We start from the raw sequence: 15582 nt of genomic DNA on the forward strand, positions 1-15582 counted from the left end.
AACGAGAGTCATTTCATGCTGATTCATTTGTAACATCTCCATCCTATAATGAAAGAGCAAGGCAAAAAGAAAAAGAAATAAGAAGAAAGGAAAGACAAGAAATGTTGATGAGAGAAAATGAGCATATATGGAATGAAATCGAGAGACGAAAAAAAGAAATGAAAGAAAAGGAACAAGAAATTGAAAAAGAGAGTGAGATTGAAGAAAGAAACGAGAGTGTAAAAGAAACGAGTGTCATGGAAAAAGAAATTGAGATTGAAAAAGGATGTGAAAAAGAGAAAGAAATCGAAAAAGAAATTGAGATTGAACAAAAGTGTGAGGAAAAAGAGAAAATTGAAAAAGAAAGAAAAGACAATGAGTTAGAAAAACAAACGAGAGAAAAGGAGGCAAAAGAGCAAGAAAAAGTGAGGAATCTGTTTATTAAACCACATGAGAATTTGTCTTGTTTTGTTTCCTCTTTTCAGGTCTCCGGAAGGCCAAGTGACGATATTTTCAACTCCAATACCTCTCGAAGGAGAGAAGGTTCATTTTGGCTAAAAAAGGTAATGTTCTCAACGATCCTAGTTCGCCTATGCCAAAAGGTAAGCAAGGTATGAATGTTGAAAATTTTAAAGCACTTCTGCCTTACTCGATTGTTGATGGACACACTGTTGATGATTTGGTCTTTAGAAAGAATCTGAACTTTGACGTGGCTATTTGTCATTCTTTGATTGATGATGATCCATTTGTTTTGTCTAATGATAAGAAGATTCTTGCTTTTGAAAAATATCATTTTGATGGTATTGGTTGTTTATCTTTAACTTGCAATGGAATGCATGTTTTGGATGCGCAAGATGAAAGTCCATATAAAATGTTCATTCTCACTGATCATGTTGAAAAGGAATGGAAATGTATTGATGAATACGCCATTGGCAAGATTTTTGATGAAGAGCGAATAAATCAGCACCAACAAAATCTGGAATTGTGTGATCAAAAGTTGACATATCATCTGCTTGGTTGTGTTGATCATGTGGATTATCTAATTTTTGGTGTGAAATTTCCATGTTTTTGTAAATCTTTTCGAATGAAATTTAAAGGGTTTGCTTGTTTGAATTTGAGTATGTTAACACCCTCGTTGATTAATTTGTGTAAATTGTTGGAGATAAAAGGACTCTTTTTGCCATTTGGATCGAGTAGTCAAAATCATGTCTTTAATCCTGGAGTTTGCTATTATGAATCATCCATGAAAGAAAGCAAGCATCGTAAAATTTGTTTGAATGAATGTGTAAACAATCTTTGTTTGTATGATACTTTGTCTTTAAGTTTGAAAATGAGCCATGTGAATCTTGTTGGTTTGTTAAGTCAAAATCAAAATTTTGTTTTCGGAGGATGTTCTCAACTGTGGACTAAAAGATCCGAACATGCTTTGAATGATAATGATTTTGAGTTGCTTAGTGCTCTTTCTATGAAGTCGGTCATGAAATTGCCAAATCAAATTGAAATGGCAAGAGAAAATTTTGTCTTTGACCCCGGTGAACACCATTCTATATCATTGCCTAAGGTAATCGAACCATGGAAAGTTGACTTCCAAAACCATAGCTATCAAATGCCTTGTGATTTATGTTTGTTTCCATCGAAGAAAAAGGTAAGGACGATTTCTATTTTCGACCCCGGTATTGGATTATTTGTTCAAACTGTGAATCAAATCTCAAAAAGTTCCTTTGTGTTTAATCTTCATCGTGTCACTAATTCGTTTTATTCTTTTAAAGGTGACAATGTGAAGTGGTACCCTCCTAAAGAGGGAGGGCATGCGAATGAGCTTCTTTTGATCCGAGTTAATTGTGGCTTTCAGAATCTTCAACGATTTTTCGCGAGTAAATGGCCCGATTTGGGGACAAATCGCTTTAAAGAGGGAGGGGATGATACGACCATGCCCCGGGCACACTTTTGGATCAGCTCCCTAAGCATTGTTTGCAAATCCATGCGAGCTGAATTAGTTCAATTTCACTTCGTTAAGCTCCGTTTAGCTCGTTTCCAGCTCACTCGAGCTCAAGTCAACTCACTCAAGCTCAATTCATCTCAATCTTAACCCAATGAGCTTATTTTTAGCTTTCTTTAGCTTGCATTTATTTTGCTGAAATAAACCATTTAATTTGTCATTAGTTAAATTAGTTGTTTATCTTAAGTTAGTTAATTTGTTAAAATCTGGACAAATAATTAATTAAGTGTTTTAATTATATCTAAATTAAATACTTAATTAATTATGATGTTTTAAATATGTCTAAAATTGTTAATATGTATGGCCAAATTTAATGTGCAAATTATTGAGTTCATATGCTGCTAATTTAATGTGTTTGAAATGCATTTAACTTGCTGATTTAATTTGCTGCAGGTTCATGAACGGATTGGTGCAATGTATGGGAGTGTGCATGCACAATTGAGGTTCAATGGATGGCATTTAAAGGAGCACATGCATTTGGGACGTTCATGCAAGAGGGAGTTGCTGAAAGTTCATGTATTTGAAGATTCATGGATCATATTTATGGGGGAAAATACATGGGACGTTTCATGCATTTTCAAGATGACCATTCAAGTATTTTAGGCACATTAATGCCTCATTCAGCCAAGGGAGATGTAGGATCATTAAAGAGCTGCACATTCATGGAATTATGGAGATTCTTCAAGGCTAAGGATGCATGAATGCATCAAGTGAAGCATCATGATGGTTCGGCCAATTCATGTACCATCTTCAAGCATGAACTGGATTTTAATGCTATTTGTGTGAACATGTTAAATACCTGTGTGAACAGAATTTAAGTTAGTGTGAACAACATAGATGCCGAATATCAATAGGCATTTTCGGCTTATAAATAGCTTACTTGTTTATTGTAAAAGGTTACAGAATTTGATTATTGAAAACTTGATTGTGAGGTTTCCTCCTATCCTATTTCGTACGAGTCTCGTTCTGACTTATCTAGCTTGCTAGTGGCGTCAACCCGACTTCTTGAACCTATCACCATCCTGGTGTGGCGTTCATCCACCTTTTTATACCTTTGGTTCCTACCTCTCTATAGGTAACGGGTGATACGACCCGCCCCCGGGAACGGCTATTGTTTCAGCGTACAAGCGAGGCTCATCGTGTTTGCAAGCTGGACGTAGCTCAATTTTATTTTGTGGAGCTTCAATTAGCTTATTTCCAGCTCTTTACAACCTCAATGAGCTCGAACTAGCTCAATAAACTCATTTTAGTTTCTTTTAGTTTTGCATTTTTTTTTATTTTGCTGGAATAAATTTTAGTTAATTTAGTTTAAGCTAATTAACTAATTTAACTAGGTGTTAATTGTGCCTTTAAGTCATTTAATGTGTCTTATTATTTTCGGCATTAATAAGTTGAGTTAATTAATTTGTCTTGATCTAGTTAAATTAAAGATGTCTTGATTTTATTTAGTTTGTCTAAATTTATACATGCATTAAATCTGTCCAGCCGAATTTATGTGTCATGTTTATTAATATTCAAGTTGTCACAATGATAATTAGGATGTTCACATTATGTTTTTAATTAAGTTCATTTGTGTTATGTAGGTGCACCCGAATTTGAAGATACATTGGGCAGATTCATGCATGTAGATTCAATGAATGTGAAGGTGCATGTGCAGCTGGTTTAATGCATTAAAGTTGATTAATTTTAGTGTTTTTCAAGGCAACTATTCGGCCAAAAGTGTCCAAGTTGTTCATCCCTCCAAGCTTGGCCGATTCTCTTCTCAAGGGAGCATAAAGGCTATTCACACCATGGCTGTTCGGTTCAGCCATGTTCACACCATGGGGACTCTTCAAAACCTTCCATTCACACCCCAAAAAGGCTGCTCAATTCCTCTTTTAATGCTGGTCGTTTTTCATCAAGAGTTGCCTAATGAATGAGTCAATTAAACTCATTAGGTGAACTTGGCTGCTACATGAATCTCCGAAATTCATTTGATCAATTTGGAAGCTTTAATTTTTGGTCACCATTCAGCCGAATCTACATTGGCCAATATACATGGATTTAAGCTGAATTTATTTCAATGTTTGCTTAGATATTAAGTCTTGAACTTGTCTATTCGGCTACTAGTCACTCAAGCTATAAATAGTTGCTGAATTTCTTGTAAAAGGACTTTTTGCCAAATTTCTGAATGAAACATAATTTTAGTGAGAAATTCACTCTCTTTATTCTCCAAAGCTCAAATTGACTTATCTTCAACGAGTGGCGTCAATCTGACTTTGTTCGAACTTATCACCCATTGGTGTGGCGTTCTTCATACCGTAGGTTCCTATTTTGCTAAATAGAGGGTCTCGGTTTTTATCCTATTTCCATTTCTTTCTTTGAAACCTTAAGCCCGGGTCCTTATTTGATAATAAGGGTTCGATCTTGTTTCATCGAATTACCCAGTAAACAACAACCCATTAAACTCCTTTGTTCCTAAAGCCATCCAACTTCAAACACCAAGACTTGAATTTGATTCAATTCCGATACTACCTAATTTCGATCGGGAAAGATTACGACTCGTCTTTACATCCGAAACGAGCTCGTATCAACGGGTCAAGGTCCATCTTCGACAATCCATTAAACCCACCTTAAGCAATATAAGTCCCGGGGCAATACTTCATATAGTATTGAATCGTTCTTCGCTTGAGTTCTATTTTTCCATTTCATTTTAACTATTAAATTATAAACAATATTTCTATATTTCACCGAACCTATCAAACATCTATCCAAACCATCTTTTGAACCCATTTTCTCAACTTCCGCTATAAAAAATCATCTAACTCCATCTATCTACAAAATCGAACAAACTTCTCGTCGACGATCGGGCAATCAAGTGAATCGACTCAATCAACCGAGCCGAATCACATCATTGCCATTCTCTGATTATTGATAATTTTGTTTTTAAAAGTGGTATGAAAAGTTTTTCTTGTAATGAGTACGGTGTTGGCAAGCTGGTTGATGAAGTACGACTAAGTAGGTACGAACAAAATTTGATCTTATGTGATAAAGAATTGTCACGTAAAATGCCTAATTCGTTTGTTTATGATGGTAATGTGAATTCTCTATATCGTTGTGCATGTTTGTGTAAGTCTGATCAAATGGGAATTACGATGTATGAGTGTTTGAAAATATGCATGCTCAAATTTTCTTTGTCTCACTTGTGTGAGTTGTTGATGAAAGAAAGGCCATTGTCTCTTGTAACAATGAATGACCAAAATCGTGTGTTTAAGCCCGGAGCAAGTCATCTTAAGTTGTTGCCAAGCAAAGGTGAGCATTATAATTTCTGTTTAGATAAATGTGTGAACAACTTTTGCTTACTTGATGATGTGTTTCTAAATCTGAAAACAAATTCATTGTACCGTGATAATATGCGAATGCAAAATCAAACCTTTGATTCTAGAAATTGCACTATAGTAGGATTTGAAGGATTCAAGCATGTCTTGCATGAGTTTAACTTTCCATTGTTTCATATTTCCCTTGTGTTGTTCTCAATGAAACCTTCAAGTCGAAATGAAACAATAAGAGAAAACTTTGCTTCCGACACCGAAGATTATTGTCTTACATTGTTTGGTATTGAGTTGTCCAAAGGACTTGAATCAAGTACTTTTGTTGTCCAAAACCATAATTTTCGAGTGCTTAATGGTTCTGTTCTGACGATTATGCTTGACCATTTTATCCATTGTGAAACAGTGAGGTCGTTTTCCATCTTTGACCTTGGTATTAGTTTTTACAATAAATTCGTGAATGAGAATGAGAAAAGTTCTTTAAAGATTTTTATTCCTAGTGTCACTAATTTGTTTTACTCTTTTGTAGGTGACACTTGGAGATGGCGTCCCCCTAAAGAGGGAGGGCGTGGAAATAACCCATTTCCTTTTCGAACCATTTGTGGTTCCTTGGCTTTTGGAAATAATTCCGTATCAATCATGAACAAGATGGTTTGTGATCTTGGAAAAAAATTTTGAGCAAGTGGCCCGATTTGAGGACAAATCGTCTTCAAGTGGGAGGGAATGATACGAATCCCGACGTATCATGGTTCGACACAATTCGACAATATCAAGCATGGCCTAAGTTCGAGGGGCCCAAGTTCAAAATGAAGCCTGATCTTAAATTTCAATGAGCTCAATTCAGCCCGATTTTAGCTCAATGAGCTCGTTTGCTCATTTTTCTAGTTTATTTTAATTTAAGCATTTTATTAATTGCTGGAATAAATTAATTGAGTCTAGTTAAACTTAATATCCAGCTGGTCAAAGCAATATATTTAATATCATGCACTCTCTTTGGCCAAATATTACAAGATTTTTCAGCTCATTTAATTCTCCAGCTGATGAGGAAACTTCTAAGAAAATTCTCAACTCTTCTAGTTGAATTACAAAGTGACCATTCGGCTTTCTAGGTGGCTGATTAGCTCACCTTTATTTTAAATGAAACCAGCTGCATGAAGACACCTTGGAAGCTGTCTAAATACGTTCTTAAGGCTGGAGGAAGCATCCTAGAATTTCCTAAATTTTTCTGAAAATTTCAGCTCATTTAAAGGTTTAATTAAGTGACCATTCAGCTACTTTTTGAGGCCATTCGGTTGACCATGTTTTAGGCTATAAATAATTGTTAAATTTCATTTGTAAAAAGGTTAGACATTTTTTTTGTTAGACTTTTCACTTAATGAAACTTTGTTAAACTTTCATGGAATTTGTGAGTTTTCTTTCTCTCATATTTCGTTGAGGACTTCATTGGCTTATCTAGGAAGCCTAGTGGCGTCAACCCTGTTCTTCACTATCCCAAACTTATCACTATCAAATAGTGTGGCGTTCACCCATATACCGAGGTTCCTACTTTGCTAAGTAGCGGGTCGAGGTTTATCACTTTCATCCTCCACCTTGAAAGCCTATAAGCATTTGGGTCGATATTTTCTAATATTGGTTCGTGCTTGCTTTTAAGAACCCTTTTCTTCCATATCCATCATCTATTCACTTATCCATTCATAGAACCATTATACATAGCTTCCGTCCTATTTTTCCATCAACTTCATTTCAAAAGTGAATTGAACGATACTTTCTCGTAGACGATCGGGCAACTCAGCATACGACTCGACTCTCTCTGAGGCGGTTCGTATCAGTTTGCAGGGTCAAACACATGAGAATTTTTACGTGACAGACTTTGATCAAACATGTTCAAAATTCGCTTAGAGAAAACTAATCCAATGTTGTCAACAAATTTGCCAATGTAGTAATCGTCATAAGAAAAGTTGTATATGGCACCTTTTAAAACAAATTCGTTAACAACAGTAAGGGAACAAAAATTATCCAAATCAAGTGACTTTGATTCGATAAACAAAGAATCCTTACCTTTCTTACCTTCGATTGCAAGTGGGTGGTAGTCATTCGTGAACTTACCTTTTTCGAACAACCTAAAACACCTCTCGTTTGGAAGGTAATGTAGATGGAATTGGTCGCACAAACTTCTAGGAACCTGAAAAGTTAATTCACAAGAAAATCGAATAGGTGGGTTAGTAGAAATAATCCTCACTTGCTCACTTGTTTTCTCACTCGATTCTTTTTCTTCTGAATCACTCGTTTCTTTTGTTTCAATTTCTTTTTCATCTTCTTTTTCACTCTCAAATTTCTTTTCGTTCTCTTTTTCAATCTCATTTTCTTTTTAATTTTCTTTTTGCTTTTCAAAGGGTTTTTCAAAGGCTTTTTCAAGTTCTCTCAAGATTCGCTCATTTTCTCTCTTACTTGCCTCTTGCCTCTCTTTTCTTTTTATTTCATTTTCTTTTTCTTCTTTTGCTTTTTATTTTCTTTTCTTTGTTTTCTCTTTACAAGAATGTACAAAAGAATGATAAGAATACAAATCTTGTTCGAAAGATGAAGAACTATTTGCATATGACTCACAATCAAAACTTTGTGAAGAATACTCCGAGTAAGATTTCTTTGAAGATCTAGTAGGAGTATGTCTTTCTCTTCGAACGCCATCTTGGAACGAATCAAAATCGTAATCAACTTCTCGTCTTCTCGAATTTCTTGATGAAAAGGACTTTTGATCGAAGTCACTTCTCGAATTCGTTGATGAATATGAGTCATAGTATGAATCTCTTTGTCTCGATGTAGATGGCGAAAAGGAGTCACGATTGGAACTTTTTTTCAGGTAGTAGTCGGGGGTATATCTCCGTGGGGTTCTTGGTTCCGTTTTATGACTTGAAGAAACTCAATCACTTTGGTTTTGTTTAGTCTCCATTCTTCGCATTTCTTGTACCAAGTATTAGTATTCCGATTCGGTGAACTCTTCGCGTGACATGATTTTTGTTGCTAAAAAGAAAATGTTAGATGACAAAACAAAATAAAAAAAAATTAAGTACCTCACCACAAACCTCACAATTTCGCTCGGAAAGAAGAAGAAAAAAAAAGGTGTCACTCCCGCTCGTGTTTACACTCGTTTGGCTTTTACCTCCACTCGAATGATCTCACTCGCTCATGCCTTTTTCCGTTCCTTTCTCCTCTTATAACCTTGTAACAGACTTAGTATGACTTGATCTCTAGTATTGCGGGTCGGTTTCAAATGGTTTTACAAAGGATAACATATGAGGGGTTACGGGTTGGCTAAAAGAAAAGGAAATTGGGTAATAAAAAAAGTGTGGCATGGATAAGATTAGAATAGAAGATGAATCCGGAACGATATCAAACCAAGGGCTTTGACATTCGAACAACAATCGAATTGCATTAAACACTTTTTTTTCAGATTTTTTTTTCTTTTCGAATTTTTTTTTTGAATTTTTTTTTCAGATTTTTTTTTTGACTTGTATAACTTTTTTTTGTACTATATTGACAAACTAAATACAATAAAACACTTTTTGTACATGATTTTTTTTCTTCGGCTGCGTAGATTTTTGTTTTTATAGCAACAGCAGCTAACTAATCAAAATAAGAAAACTTCGGTATACGAAATTTTTTTCTATACTCTTTTTTTTTGATCCTACTTACTTGCGTTCAGTTGGACTAGCCCGGGATTAATTTCGTCGCACAATCTTCTCATTTTAGTAGCTCTGATACCAAATGATACGAATCGCCTCGGGGAGAGTAGAGTCGTATGCGAGTTTGCCCGATCGTCTACGAGAAAGTATCGTTCGGTTTGTTCAAAAAAGATGTTTCTAAATAAATTATGCAGAAGCTATTCAAGGGGTTCAAATGAAGGGGTTAAAATATGAATATTAAGGTTCGGTTTAAAGTAAATGAAAGAATGGAAAGAAGGAACTCAAAAGCAAGCACGAACCAATATTAGAAAATATCGACCCAAATGCTATAGGCTTTCAAGGCAAAAATGAAAATGATAGAACCTCGACCCACTACTTAACAAAGTTGGAACCTCGGTATATGGGTGAACGAAACAGGGTTGACGCCACTACTAGGTAGACAAGTCAACAAAGTCTCAAACAAAGTTTAGAGAAGAAAATTCTCACAAGATTAAATTCAATAAAAATTTTGGCAAAAAGTTTCTTACAATTGAAAGAAAACAAATACTTATAGGCACATAGATGACCATTCAAATTCGGCATCTAGGTGTTCACACAATAATAAAAACGTTCACACTAATGTATTAAAATAGTTCATAAATTGGCAGATTCATGAACTAGTTGAATGGACACTTTCTTCCCCCTAAGTGTGTGCATGAATGCTTAATCATAAAGAAAGGCTTCAAGTGACTTGTATGTGCACCAGAGGTTGCATTCATCTCCTTGGGACGTTCATGCACTTGTATGGAACATGTATCCTCATAATTAAACTCTTTAATAGCATGTAGGTTCATAAATGGCAGCATGAACCTAGTAAATTTGTTCTCCCCTTTGTGTATACACTTAATTCAATCAATGTGTTGAATTATTGAGTTAGTTCCTTCCTTTGGACGTTCTTGAACCCATCCATGCATGTGTAGTAGCTTATAGGTCAATTCAAAGTGTGAACAGCTACTTCTTGGCCGAATAAGTGCCTTGGAAAGTTAAGAGACAGCCACCATATATGCACTTAAGCCATTCATGCATTCTATCATCCCATGCATTTGATCCATTCATGGACTAGCCTTTAATGTCCATACATGCATTCGACACATGCATGAATTTGTAGAAACCTTGCATCTAGTCGTACATGCACCAGCATTTAATACTTCTTCATTCATGAGTGTGGAATGCCCAAAAGAGATGTTTCTTCATCCATACATTGTACCGTCCAAAGGGATGTACCTACATGAAATAAACAAGTCATTAAGATATCTCATGGACACTCATAAATTTGGCATGATGTGAACACATTAATGTCATGCATTAATTCAGCTATGTGAACATAATTAATGTATGTAATGACTATGGCATATTAATAACAAATATTAATATAAGACAAGTTTAATGTTTAAATAAAATATGTGCAAATTTTTATTTAATGCATTAAAGACAAAACCGAGTTTAAACTAAAATGAGCTAAGCTTTAGCTCGTGAGCTAAAGTTGAGCTGAGGCTAAACTCCTAAGCTGAAGTTGAGCTAAGGTTTAGCTCGTGAGTTGAAAGTGAGCTAGGAGTGAGCTCGATTTAGCTTAGGCAAGATGGATTGAGCTCGAATAAGCTGGATTTGAGCTGGACGGAGCTCGTGGAGCTGGAAACGAGCTTGGATCAGCTTGCCAACATGTCATTGATCGGCTTGAAGACTTGCTCGATAAAGTTCGCGGGGCGTGCTCGTATCACTTTGTGATGCGCATTTGGGAAGATAACCAGCTCTATAACGTTGGAGGAGCTAAGAATAACTCCTTGAAGACTCCATGCACCATTTTGCAATCCGACCTCAGCTCCTCTTCAGCTCCCCCATGCGCCATTCAATTCCCATCAGCTCACTTGAGCTCGTTTTAGCTCGTTTGAGCTTGAATTTAGCTCGTTTCAGCTCATTCCTTTTTCATTTCAATAAATTAAGCATTAATCTAGCTTATAACTAAGTTTGTTACAGCTCATGCCGAATTCCTGATGTGATCTCAATCGCATCATGTTGTGGCACCACTCGTTGCTATCATGATTGGCCTAAACACGAGGGCCCCAAGTGCAAGATGAAGCTCAATCTCAGCTCAACAAGCTCAATCTTAGTTTTTCCCAGCTCGATTTAGCTCACATGAGCTTAATTTAGCTCGTTTGAGCTCAATTTAGCTTACTTTAGCTCGTTTGAGCTTGGCTTAAGTTTATTTCAACTCATTTATTTTAATGTCTGAATAAATTAAGTAATTTATTAATTTAGCTTAAATTACTACAGCTCATAATTATGTTTTGACTTATTACATGTTTTAAATGTGTCTTGGCCGAATTTAATATGTCTTGTTAAGACTTTATTAAATTTGTCTAATTTAATTTATGTTTAATTAGTGTGTCTAAATTATATTAATGTTTGTTCAGCTGAATTTTATGTGATTTAATTTTGGTTCATGTGTTTTTGTAGGTGAGTTGAATTTGGAGAGTAATTAAACAAGGTTCATGCATGATAGGTTCAATGTATGGGACGGTGCATGTAAGGCCTCTTTCAATGAATGGTGGCTGATCCATTTGGCTCCCCAAGGCACCTATTTGGCCAAAAGGTGTCCAGCAACTTAAAGCACAAGCTTGGCCGATCGTATTCCCAAGGCAGCATCTAAGCCATTCACACCTCAATTTGACCAATCAGCTCCTATACATGTATGGGTGGATTCATGAACGTCCAAAGGGAGGGAATATTACCTTAATTCATCACATTGAATGTATAATGTGCATGTACAAAGGGGAGAACGAATTTACAAGGTACATGCTTCCATTCATGAACCAGCCCATCATTAAAGTTTTAATTAAGAGAGATGCATGACCCATGCACCTAGCATTCGTCCAAGAGGGGTTGGATATGAATTGAAGATGCACATTCATGGAACAAGGAAGCTTTCTTATTGGTTAAGCATGCATGAACGGGTTTTGGGAAGAAACATGATTATTCAACCATGCATGAACTTACACTATCCATGAACAGAGATTTAATGCTTGAAGTGTGAACATTTTTAATTGTTGTGTGAACACATTAGTAGCTGAATTTTAATAGGCATTAGAGAGCCTATAAATAGTTTATTTTGTTTATTGTAAAAGGTTACAGAATTTGATTATTGAAAACTTGATTGTGAGGTTTCCTCCTATCCTATTTCGTACGAGTCTCGTTCTGACTTATCTAGCTCGCTAGTGGCGTCAACCCGACTTCTTGAACTTATCACCATCCTGGTGTGGCGTTCATCCACCTTTTTATACCTTTGGTTCCTACCTCTCTATAGGTAACGGGTCAAGGTCCATCTTCGACAATCCATTTAATCCACCTTGAGCAATATAAGTCCCGGGGCAATACTTCATATAGTATTGAATCGTTCTTCGCTTGAGTTCTATTTTTCCATTCCATTTTAACTATTAAATTATAAACAATATTTCTTTATTTCACCGAGCCTATCAAACATCTATCCAAACCATCTTTTGAACCCATTTTCTCAACTTCCGCTATAAAAAAATCATCTAACTCCATCTATCTACAAAATCGAACAAACTTCTCGTCGACGATCGGGCAATCAAGTGAATCGACTCAATCAACTGAGCCGGCTCACATCAATTCCCTAGCTCAATTTAGCTCACTAAGTGTTTTTGACTATTTGAGCTAGCTGAATTTATTATAAGTTGACTTATAATTATTGTGTTCAAATTTAGTTAGTGATATTAAGTTATTTAGTTATTATTTTAAATTATAATTATATGAATAGTTGTGTGTTATTTAATTATGTTATTTAATTATGTAGGTTAGCCGAATTTGGAAGATACATTCATGGCATTTAATGCAAGGTGCATGAACGAGAATGTTCATTGAACGGGAGGATACATGCATGGACCGGTTCAATGTTTGGAGGACATACATTCATGTACATGGAAGGTTAATGCATATTGAAAGGTGCATCTCCCTTGGACGGCACACATGCATGAATGGGGGTAATCAATACAAGTGCATGTACGACTAGGTTCAAGGCCCCTTCTAAGTTCCATGTACAACCGATGCATGTGGGAGGACCCTTGGAGTTTCCCTAAGCACCTATTCGGCCAAGAGACACCCTTTGGGAGTTTCATGCATCCCATGGCCGAACCTAGACAATCCCATTGGCTTCCAAAGCTTGCTCATACATGAAGCTTCCCATTCACCTCCCATTCGGCCGAACATGGACAAGGACACCATTGGTCATTTTTCTAGAAGGTTCATGTCTTAATTTAGGTTCATTACTTAATCATTAAGTTCATGAATGGACTATTCGATTAGCATAAGAAACTAGTATAAATAGTTTGTTGATTTCATTTGTAAAGGACTTTTGCCAAAATTCTTAATGAACATTTGTTCTTGTGAGGTTGCTTCCTCTCATATCTCGTACAAGTTTCGAAAGACTTATCTGGCTTGTGCTAGTGGCGTCAATCGTCTTGTTTGAACTTATCACCAATCTTGGTGTGGCGTTCAGCTATCCATCTATCCATCTTTTCACCTTAACAATATAGGAACCGGGGTGACATTCTTAGTGTTGAATCATTCCTGACGTTAAGTTTGTTTTCCATTCCCATCCTTCGAATTATTTTCTTGTTATTCCAAACCAAGCCATTTAACCATCATCCATCTTTGCTACTAAATCGAACCTATTACTAAATTCACCCTACTTTGAAACCTTCCGCTTACCCGTATCTTTTCATTCACTTTTAGTTCTAAAACCCGAAGCACGAACGACTCTCTCGAACGATGATCGGGCAACTAAGTGAATTCGACTCATCATCCCGAGCTGGATCACATCACTGATGTGTTTTAAAAACTTCAAAACTCATACCTTGCTTACCTTTTGGGAAAGGCGAATGAGGATCGTTGAAAATGTTACCTCTTTCACTCAACGTAAACCTTTTCTCCTCGAAAAGGTATTGAAGTCAAACTTCTTTGCTCGGATCTTCAGAAACTTGAAAAGAAACAACACAAGGAAATCTCACATGTAGGTTAGTAGGAACACTCCTCACTTTTTCTTGCTCTCTTGTATCTTTTTTTCTCATTTCTTTTTCATCGACAACATTCGTTTCTTGCTCAATATCTTTTCTCTCTTTAGATTCAATTTCTTTTTCAATTTTCTTTTTCTTCTCACATTCATTTTCACTCTCGATCTCTTTTTCTTTTTCCTTCTCTTTTGCTTTTTCACTTTCTTTTTCAATTTCATTTTTATTTTTCTCATTCTCTTTTTGCTTTCTTTCACACTCTTTTTCTTTCATTTCTTTTTCTTTCATTTTTCATTACAAGAGGAAGATAACAAGAAAGAATCGAAATAGGAATCCTTTTGTTGAGAATAAGAGGAAATGTCTTCATACAGACGATGACCTCACATCGAGATTGATTCTTCATCGATGAGTAACTTTGTGCATACGAAGAATTACTTGGACCTTCTCGTTTATCATTGTAATAAGCTTCAGACTCGAAACTTGTTTGACTTCGTCTCAAATTCTTTGATGAAGAAGATCCACGATATAGGTTTCTTCCCAAATAGTCATTAGACGTTTGTTTTCTTGAAAGTCTTGAATCTGTCCCTCAATTTGGTGAACTTTGCTCTCGTTGGATTCTTGCTTGATGATCTCGCTTTTCTTGGATAGGCTTGATTATTCGGTCGAGCATGCGCTCCATCTGTTTCAACAAATATTGAAATTCAGATTTCAAAAACTCTTCCCCAAACATGATTTTATTGCTGAAAAGATAAATGTTAAAACACAAAACAAAAAAAACCCTCACTAGTCACTCGGAAGAAAAAAATTGAATGTTTACTCCACTCGTGTTTCACTCATTTTAAGGCTTTTTCAACACTTGAATGTACTCTCACACTCACGCCTTTTACCACTCAAACTTGCTCTCATAATCTCGTATTTTGTTTCTTGACTCGTCTTGGTGCTTTGGGGTCGGCTTCAAAATAGTTACAAGGGTAGAACATCATGGTATAAGGTAGGCTAAAAGAAAGATTTTCGGTGTAGTGAGGCATTTTATTTTTCTAGAAGGGGGTACAAAGTTGATGAAATGATCACCTTGACGATCGGAACAATTGTATAAACAGCAGAGAAGAGAATTTGAACACTTCACTTCTTCTTTTTTATATTTTTAATTTCTTCTATTTTTTTGTTTATAACTTCAAAGTAATGCTATTACAATAGAAAAACAAAAATACAACTTGATAAAATATTTTTTTCTTTTTTTAATTTCATTTTTTTCACAATGAACTTATTTTGATCTTGATATGAACGTCGGCGCTTCTCATTTTCAAGCTCTGATGCCAAATATGTGATCTGCTCAGGTGATGGAGTCGAGTTCACATTAGTTGCCCGATCGTCTTCGAGAAGAGTCGTTCACAAAATTATCAGATTGTTTGTAACGGCTTAAGAGGATAGATATTAATGAAATAGGTTCAAAGTGGGCTAGGTATAAGATAGTAGGTTCGGCTAGATAGAAACAAAGTTGGAAGATATGAGGATGGCTCGGTTGTAAGATAAATAGGATAGTGCAATGCTCG

Source organism: Gossypium hirsutum, chromosome A07 (assembly GCF_007990345.1).
Source record: "Gossypium hirsutum isolate 1008001.06 chromosome A07, Gossypium_hirsutum_v2.1, whole genome shotgun sequence".
Taxonomy (NCBI): domain Eukaryota; kingdom Viridiplantae; phylum Streptophyta; class Magnoliopsida; order Malvales; family Malvaceae; genus Gossypium; species Gossypium hirsutum.